The following is a 12,309-nucleotide window of genomic DNA, read 5'->3' on the forward strand; positions in this document are numbered from 1 at the left end:
TAAAAGTTATTATTATTATTATTATTATTATTATTATGCCCCTCTCCTAACACAGAGGTGATGTTTTTACAGTACAAATTAAAATACATATTTGGATGTGTCCTTTTAAGAGATTTGTTATCCTTTATTACACATATTCATCACAAGGGGTTTTTTCTCTTTCCCATTGGGGAGAATTTTTTATTAATAGAAAAATAAAATTTAAATTAAAAAGAAAAGGAAGATCAAATTACAAGGGGACAGCACAACTCTATCAAGAAGTCAAACAAAACTGAAATTAGTTTCTTTGCAAGGTAACAAAATAGGTACATATTGAATAAACAATCAACAATCATTTGTTAATTCATTATTATGCATATGTTAGGCACTTTGATAAGCACTGAATATACCCAAAAAAGTGAAAAAAATCCCTGCATTCAAAGATCTTATACTCTACCGTACTATAAATATGGTGAATGGCACAGGAAGTTTCCTAGCTTTTAGCAAAAGAAACAGAACACTGTACATATAATAATCATTTGTGAAATATTTAGATACTCTGATAAGTACAATGATCCACATGTTTCCAAAAGACTCAGGATGAACAATGGTATCTACCCCCATGGACAGACCTAAGTAAATCTGAGAGTCAGTTGAAGCAGATTTTTTTTTCACTTTCTTTTTCTTGCTTTCTTTTTTATGACCTGATCAATACAGAAATGTTTTACATTATTTCAAATGTATAATGGACATTATATTGGTTGCCTTCTCAATGGATGGGGAGATGGGTTAGATGGAGTGAGAGAATTTTGTTTGTTTGTTTGGGGTTTTCTGCAGGGCAATGAGGGCTAAGTGACTTGCCCAGGGTCACACAGCTGGTAAGTGTCAAGTGTCTGCAGCTGGATTTGAACTCAGGTCCTCCTGAATCCAGGGCCAGTGCTTTATCCACTGTGCCACCTAGCTGCCCCTGAGTGAGAGAATTTTGAACAAAAATATCTTTTAAATCAGCAACAAAAAAGAAAAAGAGCAAAGTATTTGATAAAGTAGATAATGCTGTTATTGGGTAAAAGGTATTGGTGTTTCTGCTAGAATATACTGCTTTGCTATTGAGTCATTTCAGTTGTGTCCTACTCTTCATCATCCCATTGGGGGTTTTCTTGGTGAAGATAATCAAGGGGTTTGCCATTTCCTTTTCCAGATGAGGAATTGAGGCAAACAGGGTTACTGAGTGACTTGTTCAGGATTGTATAACTACTAAGTGTCTTGAGTTCAGATTTGAACTCAGGTCAGCCTGACTCCAGGTCAAGAGCTCTATTCACTCTACCACCTAGCTCGATAGAATATACTTTAGGGAGATTGCATTGGAATTGGTTAAATGACTGGACTTAGAAATCATTAACGCTTTTAAATCAAATTGGAAGGAGATTTCCAGTGGGTCTGTGCTTGGTCCTATATGCTTATCATTTTATAAATGAACAAGTTGGTTGTTGTCTTTCATTCTCAAAGAGGACCAAAATAGCATCACTATGTTAAAGTCATGTGACACTGTGTCCAGCAGTGGCTGATCAGACCAATATGAGCTCAGAATGCTCTACCACAGATCAGGCACAAATAATCCATGTGAACATTTGGGGTGGATTCTTTAAATTTGTGCATCTCATGTTTCTTTTGAGCTAATTCAAGTATACTTTGCTCATAGAGCACAGAACCTTCTCTGATGAGGGCATGCTATGCTGGGTGGTCCTATGCCAGTGTTTCCCATGTCATACAATGAATTCCAAAGTTCTTAAGAGATATACTTTATCAAATACTTTGAGAGAGTCCTTGTATTGCTTTTTCTGACCACCATGTGAGCACTTGCCTTCTGTGAGTTCTCCATAAAATAGTCTTTCAGGTAAGTGTACATTTGGCATTCAAACAATGTGGCCAGCCCATCGGAGTGGCACTCACTGCAGTAGAGCTTAAATGCTTGGCAGTTTAGCTTGAGAGAGGACCTCAGTGTCTTAGTATCTTATGCTGCCCGGTGATCTTCAGAACCTTCCTGGGGCAGCTAGGTGGCACAGTGGATAAAGCACTGGCCCTGGATTCAGGAGGATCTGAGTTCAAATCCAACCTCAGACACTTGACACTTACTAGCTATGTGACCCTGGGCAAGTCACTTAACCCTCATTGCCCTGAAAAACAAAAAGAATCTTCCTAAGGCAAATCAAATGGAAGTGATTCAGTTTCCTGGACTGGCACTAATAACATGTCCAGATTTCACAAGGATACAGCAATGAGGTCAACACAACGGCGCTGTAGACCTTCAGTTCGGTAGTCAGTCTAATATCTCTTCTCTCCCACACTTTCCCTCAGAGCCTTCTAAATGCTGAGCTAGCTTTGGTAATATGTGCATCAACCTCATTATCAATGTGTACATCCTCCTCATCTCCCTCACCTTCTGCTTCCTCTGCTCTCTACTCTTCATTGGCTGCCCAACTGCTACCAATTGCCTCCTCAGACAAACAACATTTGGAGTCATGTTCACAGTGGTCATCTCCTCTATCTTGGCCAAAACAATCACTGTGGTTCTGGCCTTCAGAGCCACCAGACCAGGCAGCAGGAGCAGGAAATGGGTGGGATCCAGAGCTCCCATTTCTGTTGTTCTCTTTTGCACCTTGATTCAAGTCATGCTCTGTGGAATCTGGCTGCTGCTCTCTCCCCCATTCCCTCAGGCAGACACACTCTGACCCTGAGCACATCATCCTGGAGTGCAATGAGGCCTCTACTTTGTCCTAGGATGCATGGGGTTCTTGGTTCTAGGGAGCTTCACTGTGGCTTTTCTAGCCAGAAATCTCCCTGACACCTTCAATGAAGCCAAGTTCATCACCTTCAGCATGCTGGTGTTCTGCAGTGTCTGGGTCTCCTTCCTCCCCACGTACCAGAGCACCAAGGGGAAGATGATGGTGGCTGTGGAGGTCTTCTCCATCTTGAGCTCCAGTACTGGCTTGCTAGGCTGCATCTTCATCCCCAAATGCTATGTCATCCTTCTGCAGCCACAGAGGAACACCAAGAAAACTTTAAAGAATAATTCCAGGGGCAGCTAGGTGGCACAGTAGCTAGAGCACTGGCCCTGGAGTCAGGAGTACCTGAGTTCAAATCCGGCCTCAGACACTTGACACTTACTAGCTGTGTGACCCTGGGCAAGTCACTTAACCCCAATTGCCTCACCAAAAAAAAAAAAAGAAGAATTCCAGTTCCTGAGGCAAGAATCATTCTGAAGTGTTTTACATGACTCCCAGTAATAACATGAGATTTGTAACAATTAACACATAGATAAATGAAACTAATAGACCCTAGCTGCAAGAACCTAATACTCCCACTGATGTAGCTCCTATTATATGTCAAAAGTTAGAGCACCCTTAAAACTAGGTTTCTCCACTCATCTCAAAGCATTCTCTGTTTTTCCTGAAGGGCACTTGATGTATTCACTTATGTTAGGATCCAGCTTTCAGAGCCCTGAGGTGATTAGGAACATCCCCTTTACCAGCCTCCAGGAGGATACATCTAAACCAGGGGTGTCAAACTCAAATTAAAATGGGGACCACTAAATTACATGTGATGCTTGATAATTTAGAAAAACACAAATTAACATTATCTTTGTTTTATTGTATTATGATTGATTTTGTTTACTATTTCCCAATGACATTTTAATCTAACTCAGGCTACAGTGGGGAGTGTTGCTTGCCAAACTATCACAGCAGCCTGTTTGACACTTCTGACAAGACAAATGGAATGGATTCTTATTATTTTAAAGCTTAATCTCACAGATATTGAAACCCTAAGCCCACCTTTGAAACCAGTCTTGTAGTGGAAACATTGGTTTCCACAGAGCTACCTTCTGTGAAATGACTATCCAACATTTGAATGTGTAGACCTCAATCAATGTGTGCAGGAACCTTATCAGGCTTTCTGTAACTCTGTGTGACTGTATCTATAGTAATTTCTGTAAGAATAGAAGAGCCTTTGTGCCCATTTAATAGATCTGAAAAGAAAAGGAAAAACAAGAAATGCCCAGAGATAGAATGCAGGATTTGGAGTGAGGAAGATTCAAATTTAAATATTGTCTCAGACATAACTTTGTGACCCTGAACAAGTCATTTAACTTCTCTGGGTCTCAGTGAGCTCATCTGTAAAATGGCGATTTTGACAGCACCCACCTCCCAATGTTATCGTGAGGATCAAATGAGATGATATTTTCAAAGTGGCTTGGAACATAGTAAGCATTATACAAATGCTGGCTACTATAATTATTAATAATTGCCATGTAGAAAATAAGAATAATAATAGCAGCTACCTCAAGAACCTGGTATGAAGAACAAATGAGATCATATGAGTAAAGTGCTTTTAAAAATTAAAGCACTCCATAACTGCTAGCTACTTTTATTATTTACATTATAATAGAAATTAGTGAAAGGAATAATAGTACCCTGAAGATGATCATTCCAAAATAATAGTACCTATTAATTGTAATGAAAAGTGATGAACATTTTCTAACTGTGTGCTTTATGAAGTAAGCTTTTCTATGTGAATATTACTCTTCTATACAAGAGACCTAAGGTTACTGATACATTTTCTCAGATGGGAGGGAGGCAATCTTATGACAATATACTGACCCCAACTATTTTCCAATCTTATTTCAACTTACTTGGAAAAAGAGCCCAACACCACTTTTGACAACACTTACATAAAGGTAGCTCCCAAACATTGGAATTCACCTATGTGATGAGTGTAGGTGAGTGAGGGGATGGTGATGCCCTTGACAGTAATAGGAAAGTTCAGAGGGGGCGAGTTTGGGGGGAGATTGGAAGAATATAATGAGTTCTGTTTGGGAACTATTGATTTTAAGATATCTTAGATACATCAAATTTGAGGTGTCCAGTAAGGATGTGGAAGTGTGAAACTGGAAGTCAAGAGAGAGGTTAGGGCTGAACAAAGAGATCTGAGAATCAGACACATAGAAATGATCATTGTGTCCATGACAGCTGATGAGATCACTAAGAAAAAATGTATAAAGGCAGAAAAGAAGAGGGTGCCAGTCAGAAGCCTGGTAGATATTCATGGTTAGTGGGCATGACCTAGATGAAGATCCAGTAAAGAAGACTGAGAAGAAGCAAACAGATAGGAGGAAATCTATGCTCTAACCGTGGCATGGCCACCTAGAAAGGAGAGTATCAAGAAGAAGTAGGTGGTGCTCAGTGTCTAGCATATTGTGTGCACTTAATAATTGTTAGTTGATTGACTGACCGTGTTGAAAACTGCAGAGAGGTCAAGAAGGATAAGGACTGAGAAAAAAACCATTTGATTTGACCATTAGGAGATCATTAGCAACTTGGGAAAAAGCAGTTTGGGAAAAAGCAGAACAATGAGGTTAGAAGCCAGCCTGCAGAGAGTTGAGAGAAAGAAAGAAAGCAGGGATCCTAGTGTAATCACCCAATGGTGTTGCTAGCTTAAAATAGCCTTTAAGGAAGTGCCTCTGGACAGTTCCGTTATTTGGGTGTCAATTTGCTTTTTTTTTCTTTTTTGTGGGGCAATGGGGGTTAAGTGACTTGCCCAGGGTCACACAGCTAGTAAGTGTCAAGGGTCTGAGGCCAGATTTGAACTCAGGTACTCCTGAATCCAGGGCCAGTGCTTTATCCACTGCACCACCTAGCCACCCCATCAATTTGCTTTTGAGTTGTCAGGCTTGACAATTAACTTGTCTGCTACATAGATCTACTCAGAAGGTACTTAAAGTTGTCTGACTCAGAGTTCTGAAAAAGCAGTTGTTCATTGAAATATAACAAACTGTAGAGTGAACAGAGAATGCAGAATTAGAAAACTTTGAGGTTAAGAACTGGGAAAATAGAAAAACCACTAGAGCGGTTATTGATTATGAGACATGTTACTTTGAAGAATCCAGATGGTACAATGGATAGAGTGCTGGCCGTGGAATCAGGAAGACCTGAGTTCAAATTTGACTTCAGACACTTCCCAGATAAGTCACTGGACCCTGGCTAAGTTATTCAACCTCTATTTGTCTCAATTTCTTCAACTGTTAAAAATGGGGATAACAGGGGCCGCTAGGTGGCACAGTGGATAAGACACCGGCCCTGGATTCAGGAGGACCTGAGTTCAAAACCGGCCTCAGACACTTGACACTTACTAGCTGTGTGACCCTGGGCAAGTCACTTAACCCCAATTGCCTCACCAAAAAAAAAAATGGGGATAACAATCGTATCCACCCTCCAATATTTTTTTGTCAAGATAAAATGAGATGAAATTTATAAAGTCCTTTGAAACCCTGAAAGTGCATATAATTGCGAGCCTTTGATGATAGAAATTTGCTTGACCTTGGATAAATAAGGATTTGGTTATAAACCATAAGGTATGATTCAATTGTTCACAGATAAGACCCTGAGTCTGAACCCAGAAAGACAAGAGAGAGGTTTTGACAGAGATATAAGAACTGCATGAAAGATTATGCCTTTCTGTGTACTGTCAGTTGTTGCTAGAAAGTAGTTGGCCCAGCAGTATTGTAAGATGGTCATCTGTGAATGATTTGGCTATTCTCAGCAATGCAATGATCCAAGACAACTCTGAAGGACTTATGAAAAATGCAATACATCTCCAGAGAAAGAACTGATGGTGACTGAATACAGACTGAAGCATATTTTAGTTGTTTTTTCTTAAGGTTTTTTTTGGTCTGCTTTCTTTCACAACCTAATATGGAAATGTTTTGCATAACTACACATCTATAACTTATATTGAATTGCTTGTATTCTTAAGGGTTAGGGGAAAGGAGGGGGGAAGTAAATTTGGAAAACAAAGTTTGAAAAATGGACCTTAATGAAGAAGCTGTGGAAAAATTGGAACACTAATGCATTGTTGGTGGAGCTGTGAACTGATCCAACCATTCTGGAGAGCAATTTGGAATTATGCCCAAAGGGCTATAAAGCTGTGTATAGCCTTTAACCCAGCAATGCCACTATTGGGTCTTTTTCCCAAAGAGATCATAAAAAAGGGGAAAGGACCCACTTGTACAAAAATATTTATAGCTGCTCTTTTTGTGGTGGCAAGGAATTGGAAATTGAGGGGATGTCCATCAATTGGGGAATGGCTGAACAAGTTATGAATGTAATGGAATTCTATTGTGCTGTAAGAAATGATGAGCAGGGGCAGCTAGGTGGCAGAGTGGATAGAGCACCGGCCCTGGAGTCAGGAGTACCTGAGTTCAAATTCAGCCTCAGACACTTAACACTTACTAGCTGTGTGACCCTCGGCAAGTCACTTAACCCCAATTGCCTCACTAAAAAAAAAAAAAAAAATGATGAGCAGGAGGATTTCAGAGAAACCTGGAAGGACTTGCATGAACTGATGATGAGTGAGATGAGCAGAACCAGAAGAACATTATACACAGTATCATCAATATTATGTGTTGATCAACTGTGATAGACTAGATTCTTCTCACCAATCCAATGGTACAAGAAAGTTCTAAAGGACTCATGATGGAAAAGGCTCTCCAAATCCAGAAAAAAAGAGGAACTGTGGAATATGGATGCTGATTGGACCATACTATTTCTTTTGGTTTTGGTGCTGTTGGTTTTCTGTTTTGAGGTTTTTCCTTTTTGCTCTGATTCTTCTCTTATAACATGAGTAATGCAGAAATATGGTTAATGTTATTCTGTATATATATCCTATATCAGATTAGCTGCTGTGTAGGGGATGGGGGGAGGGAGGGAAGGGAGGGAGAAAATTTTGAAATTGGAAATTTTATATAAACAAATGTTGAAAACTATTTCTACATGTAACTGGAAAATAATAAGATACTTTTATTTTAAAAAATATTTTAAATGGACCTTAAAATTGCTCTTACATTGTTGAATATTAAAATATAGCGTTTGTATTTGCCTGTCTCCTACAAACAGATCAGATAAATAATGTTTAATCTCTTCTACAAAGTAATAAACAGATCAGAGAAATTACATCTTATATCTCCTACAATGAACCAGATCAGAGAACATCATATATCTGCCTGTCTCCTACAAACAGATTAGAGAAATAATGTTTAATTTCTCCTACAAATCAGAGACAGACAGAAAAAACATACCTGTCCTCCTATGAAAACACATCAGAGACAGACAGGAAAAAAACATAATATCAATTTAATATTTTACTGTCCCAAGAAGGGGGTGGCTAAGTGGTGCAGTGGATAGAGCACTGGTCCTGGATTCAGGAGGACCTGAGTTCAAATCCGGCCTCAGACACTTAACACTTACTAGCTGCGTGACCCTGGGCAAGTCTCTTAACCCCAATTGCCTCACTTAAAAAAAAAAGAAGAAAAAGAAATATAACAAGACATGATCATGTGGAGACTTCCCTCCTAAAAGAGAAGCTCGGGGGACTCCCCATTTCTGAGGGTATATAAGGTTTTATTCCACTGATTACAGGGCGCTGTCAGTTTCAATAGTATGATATAGAAATCAACCCAGAAGCAAAAAGTCGTTTAAAAATTTCAGTTATAACAAGTATGGAGGGGGGGTGGCTAGGTGGCACCGTAGATAAAGCATGGTCCTGGATTCAGGAGTTCCTGAGTTCAAATCCGGCCTCAGACACTTAACACTTACTAGCTGTGGGACCCTGGGCAAGTCACTTAACCCCATTGCCCGTAAAAAAAAAAAAACACAAGTATGGAGGAAATACAGAAGCATCATGATAAGACTACAGGATTCTAAAAAAAGGGTTTGGCAAGTATGAGGATGCCCAGATGTTACCCTGAGAGAGGGACTTACTATCCTAAGGAAAAAGAAGTCACTAGGTAGGGTCTTTTATCTGCTAGCTATCTGGGTTCAGTTTAGAGTTCAGTTGAAGGACATTTTGGTTTCTACGAATCCTATTAATCCACGGTTTCATAAAAAAAAAAATACTTTTGGATAAGAAGGCACCTTCATCCAGGTGATCCATATATTCATATTAACAAAATATAGGGGGCAGCTAGGTGGCATGGTGAATAAAGCACCAGCCCTAGATTCAGGAGGACCTGAGTTCCAATCTGGCCTCAGACACTTGACACTTACTAAGCTGTGTGAGCCTGGACAAATCACTTAACCCCCACTGCCCGCAAAAAACAAACAAACAAGCAAAACAAAATAACATATAACTGAGGAAAATAAAATTCTAAATGAAACTATTAAAATGAAAAAAGAAAGCTGGCCAGTGGAATGGAGGATGCTCTTTACTATCAATGGCTGCTGAAAGGTAGAAGGAATATAGACTATGTTAAGCTCTCTATTAAGACTTTCTTCTGAGAAGAATCAAATGGAGCAGAAGTTACTTTGTAATGATTTCCTTCTGAGAAGAGAAGACAAAGGGTACTTCTCTATAGTATCACCTATTGTTGCTGAGAGGTAGAGGAGAATCCTGCCAAGAAGTGAAGAGGCTTTTGTAAACTCTAAGATAAAGGTCATAACTTTTTGGAAGAGGAGGATGGGAAAGGGGAGGGGTGGGAGGAGGGAGGGGAAGGGGGGAGGGGAAGGGGAGAGGAGGGACAGAGGGTGGGGGGGCAGAAGGGAAGAAGGAGAAACTCAATGCTTTTTAATCTGAAGGCATCAACTAAACCTGAAACTGAAAAGCATGGATTCCACAGTTGCTGTTCAACACTAAGTCCTACCAAGCAAAGGAACAGCTTAGGAGCTATGGTAAAAAGTACGCCAGTTTTTGAAGGACCACCCTTTGGGGAGGAGACTGTGAAGAACAGCCGTGCATGGGCTACCAACTCCACCTCCGTCTGTTAGGCACTCCACTTCCAGGGTGCGAGCTTAAAAGGCAAGGAGAGAACGGAAGTGAGGTCTTTTGGTCCACTCTCCTAGTCTGCCGACTGGCGCTGCACACACAGACGCTGACTGAAGTCCTACTCGGCCCGGTTTGCCAAAACAGCACGTGCTTGATGCGGTTCTCAGCTTCAGAGGTTGGCCTTTACGGGTTTTGGGTGAGTTTTATACGGAATATAGACTAAGCTTAGATTTAAGACTATTTGTTTGTATTTCTACTTTCCTATCTCTTTAATCAACATCACCTTGTAATTTCCAAACAATAAAAGCTCTAACTAAAGATCAGAGGCATCTTCCACTTACTAGTCTGGGAGATAAATAAGGGAAAGATTAAAAGGGGAGGTTAATGCTCTAGTATCCAATTTTAAATCTCACAGAGCCAAGAATCAGAGAAGTGATTCTCAGCAGATCAACTAATTTGGTGGAAACATGGACATCAAGGGGTACGTTAAACACAGTGCAGATTAACTCAGCTTTGAATGGGAAGCATCAGTTCAAGGATGAAGCAAATTTCATCATTTTTTTTAAAGTTGGCCATTTTTTTTACATCACAACATTTCTCCCTGTACCTTTCCCCTAGGGCAGCTAATCAGAGGTGATTAGGCATCCTTCAGAAACACCTCCTCTTCAAAGGGCATATAAACTGTGACCCCCACTACTATTAGGGGTCTTTGGTCTAAGACAGATGTAACAATTGGAGTGACGCCACCTGCTGGAGAGTTACGGTAGGAAAGCTCCGCCATGAGGAGAAGGCATCTGAGGGCAAGCCGTGCAGTTTTTCCTCGGCATCAGGAAGTGGCATTTGCTTGTGGGTACTGTCTATAAAGGAGGTGAGGTTTGCTCTCTCACTCTCTTTCCTGAGGACTCTTATGGAGAGTGGAGCTAAAATGCCCGCTCCCTAAGATAGATAGATGTAGGCATCCAGGCCTCTTTCTCTCTCTTCACCAAATTCTTCTTCTCCTTAATAAATGCTTAAAAGTCTAAACTCTTGTTCAAGCTTCTAATTTACTGGCGACCACTCATTAGATATTTTCGACAGACTAGCTAGAATTTTAGCCCCTTACACAGACAACCAAGTGACCATCCTTTCATTAATAACTATGTCTCCCAAACTCTTTTGACGTTCAGTTGTGATTATTTTGTTACAGTATTCTTTCCATTTACATTGTTGTAGTCATTGTGTATATTTTTTTCCTGACTCTTACCTTTTTTTTAGCTCAGATAAACGCTTTTCCTGCTTCTTTGTATTCATCATATATACTCTTACAGTACAATTACATCCCATCTCATCCATGTGTCATCATCTGTTCAACCATTCTCCATCACACGGTGTCTAATGTGTTTTCTATGATGAAAAGTGCGGCCAGAAATATTTTGTTGCCTAGAGAACTTTTTGGATTATTGTTGATAACCTCCTTTTGATCTATTCCTAGCCCTCTTCTGCCCTCTACTGACTCTTTTTTTTTTTTTTTTTGTGAGGCAGTTGGGGTTAAGTGACTTGCCCAGGGTCACACAGCTCGTAAGTTTCAAGTGTTTGAGGCTGGATTTGAACTCAGGTCCTCCTGAATCCAGGGCCAGTGCTCTATCCACTGCGCCACCTAGCTGCCCCTCTACTGACTCTTAATGCTACCACTACTTCTCTGGAACATTTTTTTTTTTTGGCTAGGCAATTGGGGTTAAGTGACTTGCCCAAGGTCACACAGCTAGTAAGTGTCAAGTGTCTGAGGCCAGATTTGAACTCAGGTCCTCCTGACTCCAGGGCCGGTACTCTATCCACTGTGCCATCTAGCTGCCCCCTGGAACATTTCTAAGACCCATTAACTTAGATAATTGACTGAAATGATTGCTAATATCCAATGATTTGGGGAGTTTCAGATTTCACTCTTTTTCTTTTATCCTCATTTCAAGACTTGTCATTGAAAGTTGAGCTAACCTTCTCCTCTATCCAGACCCCAACTAGGTGGGGAAGCCATTGTGTTATACTCAGGTTCTGTGGGGATAAATTCTTTCAATAGGTTGCCCAAGGGGGGGAGGTGGGGAGGGGGGGAGACTTAAGAAATAAGTGACATAATCAAAGTTCAGGTCCAGCACCTCATTGTAATATTCATTCTTTCATTAATTATTAACAAGAGTTGATTGCCAACCTGGCAAACACCTACTCTGAAAAGCATAGAAACTGTGAGCCCCTTGCCATGATTGTCTTTGGTCTAAGAGAAATATGGCCAAATGACCATCCTTTTATTAAAATGCTGGCATTCGGGGCAGCTAGGTGGTGCAGTGGATAGAGCACCGGCCCTGGAGTCGGGAGTACCCGAGTTCAAATCCGGCCTCAGACACTTAACACTAACTAGTTGTGTGACCCTGGGCAAGTCACTTAACCCCAATTGCCTCACTAAAAAAAAAAAATGCTGGCATTATTAATAAAATGATTAAATTAACAGAAATTGTCTCTCAGACCTTTTTAAACAACACATTACCCCTT

At 40.4% G+C, this 12,309-nt stretch overlaps 1 pseudogene; it reads left to right on the forward strand.

The window, feature by feature from the left end:
- Window positions 1-2,498: 2,498 nt before the first annotated feature.
- Window positions 2,499-4,919, forward strand: LOC122748315 (annotated as a pseudogene).
- The last annotated feature ends 7,390 nt before the right edge of the window (window positions 4,920-12,309 follow it).

This window comes from Dromiciops gliroides, chromosome 3 (assembly GCF_019393635.1).
Source record: "Dromiciops gliroides isolate mDroGli1 chromosome 3, mDroGli1.pri, whole genome shotgun sequence".
NCBI lineage: Eukaryota > Metazoa > Chordata > Mammalia > Microbiotheria > Microbiotheriidae > Dromiciops > Dromiciops gliroides.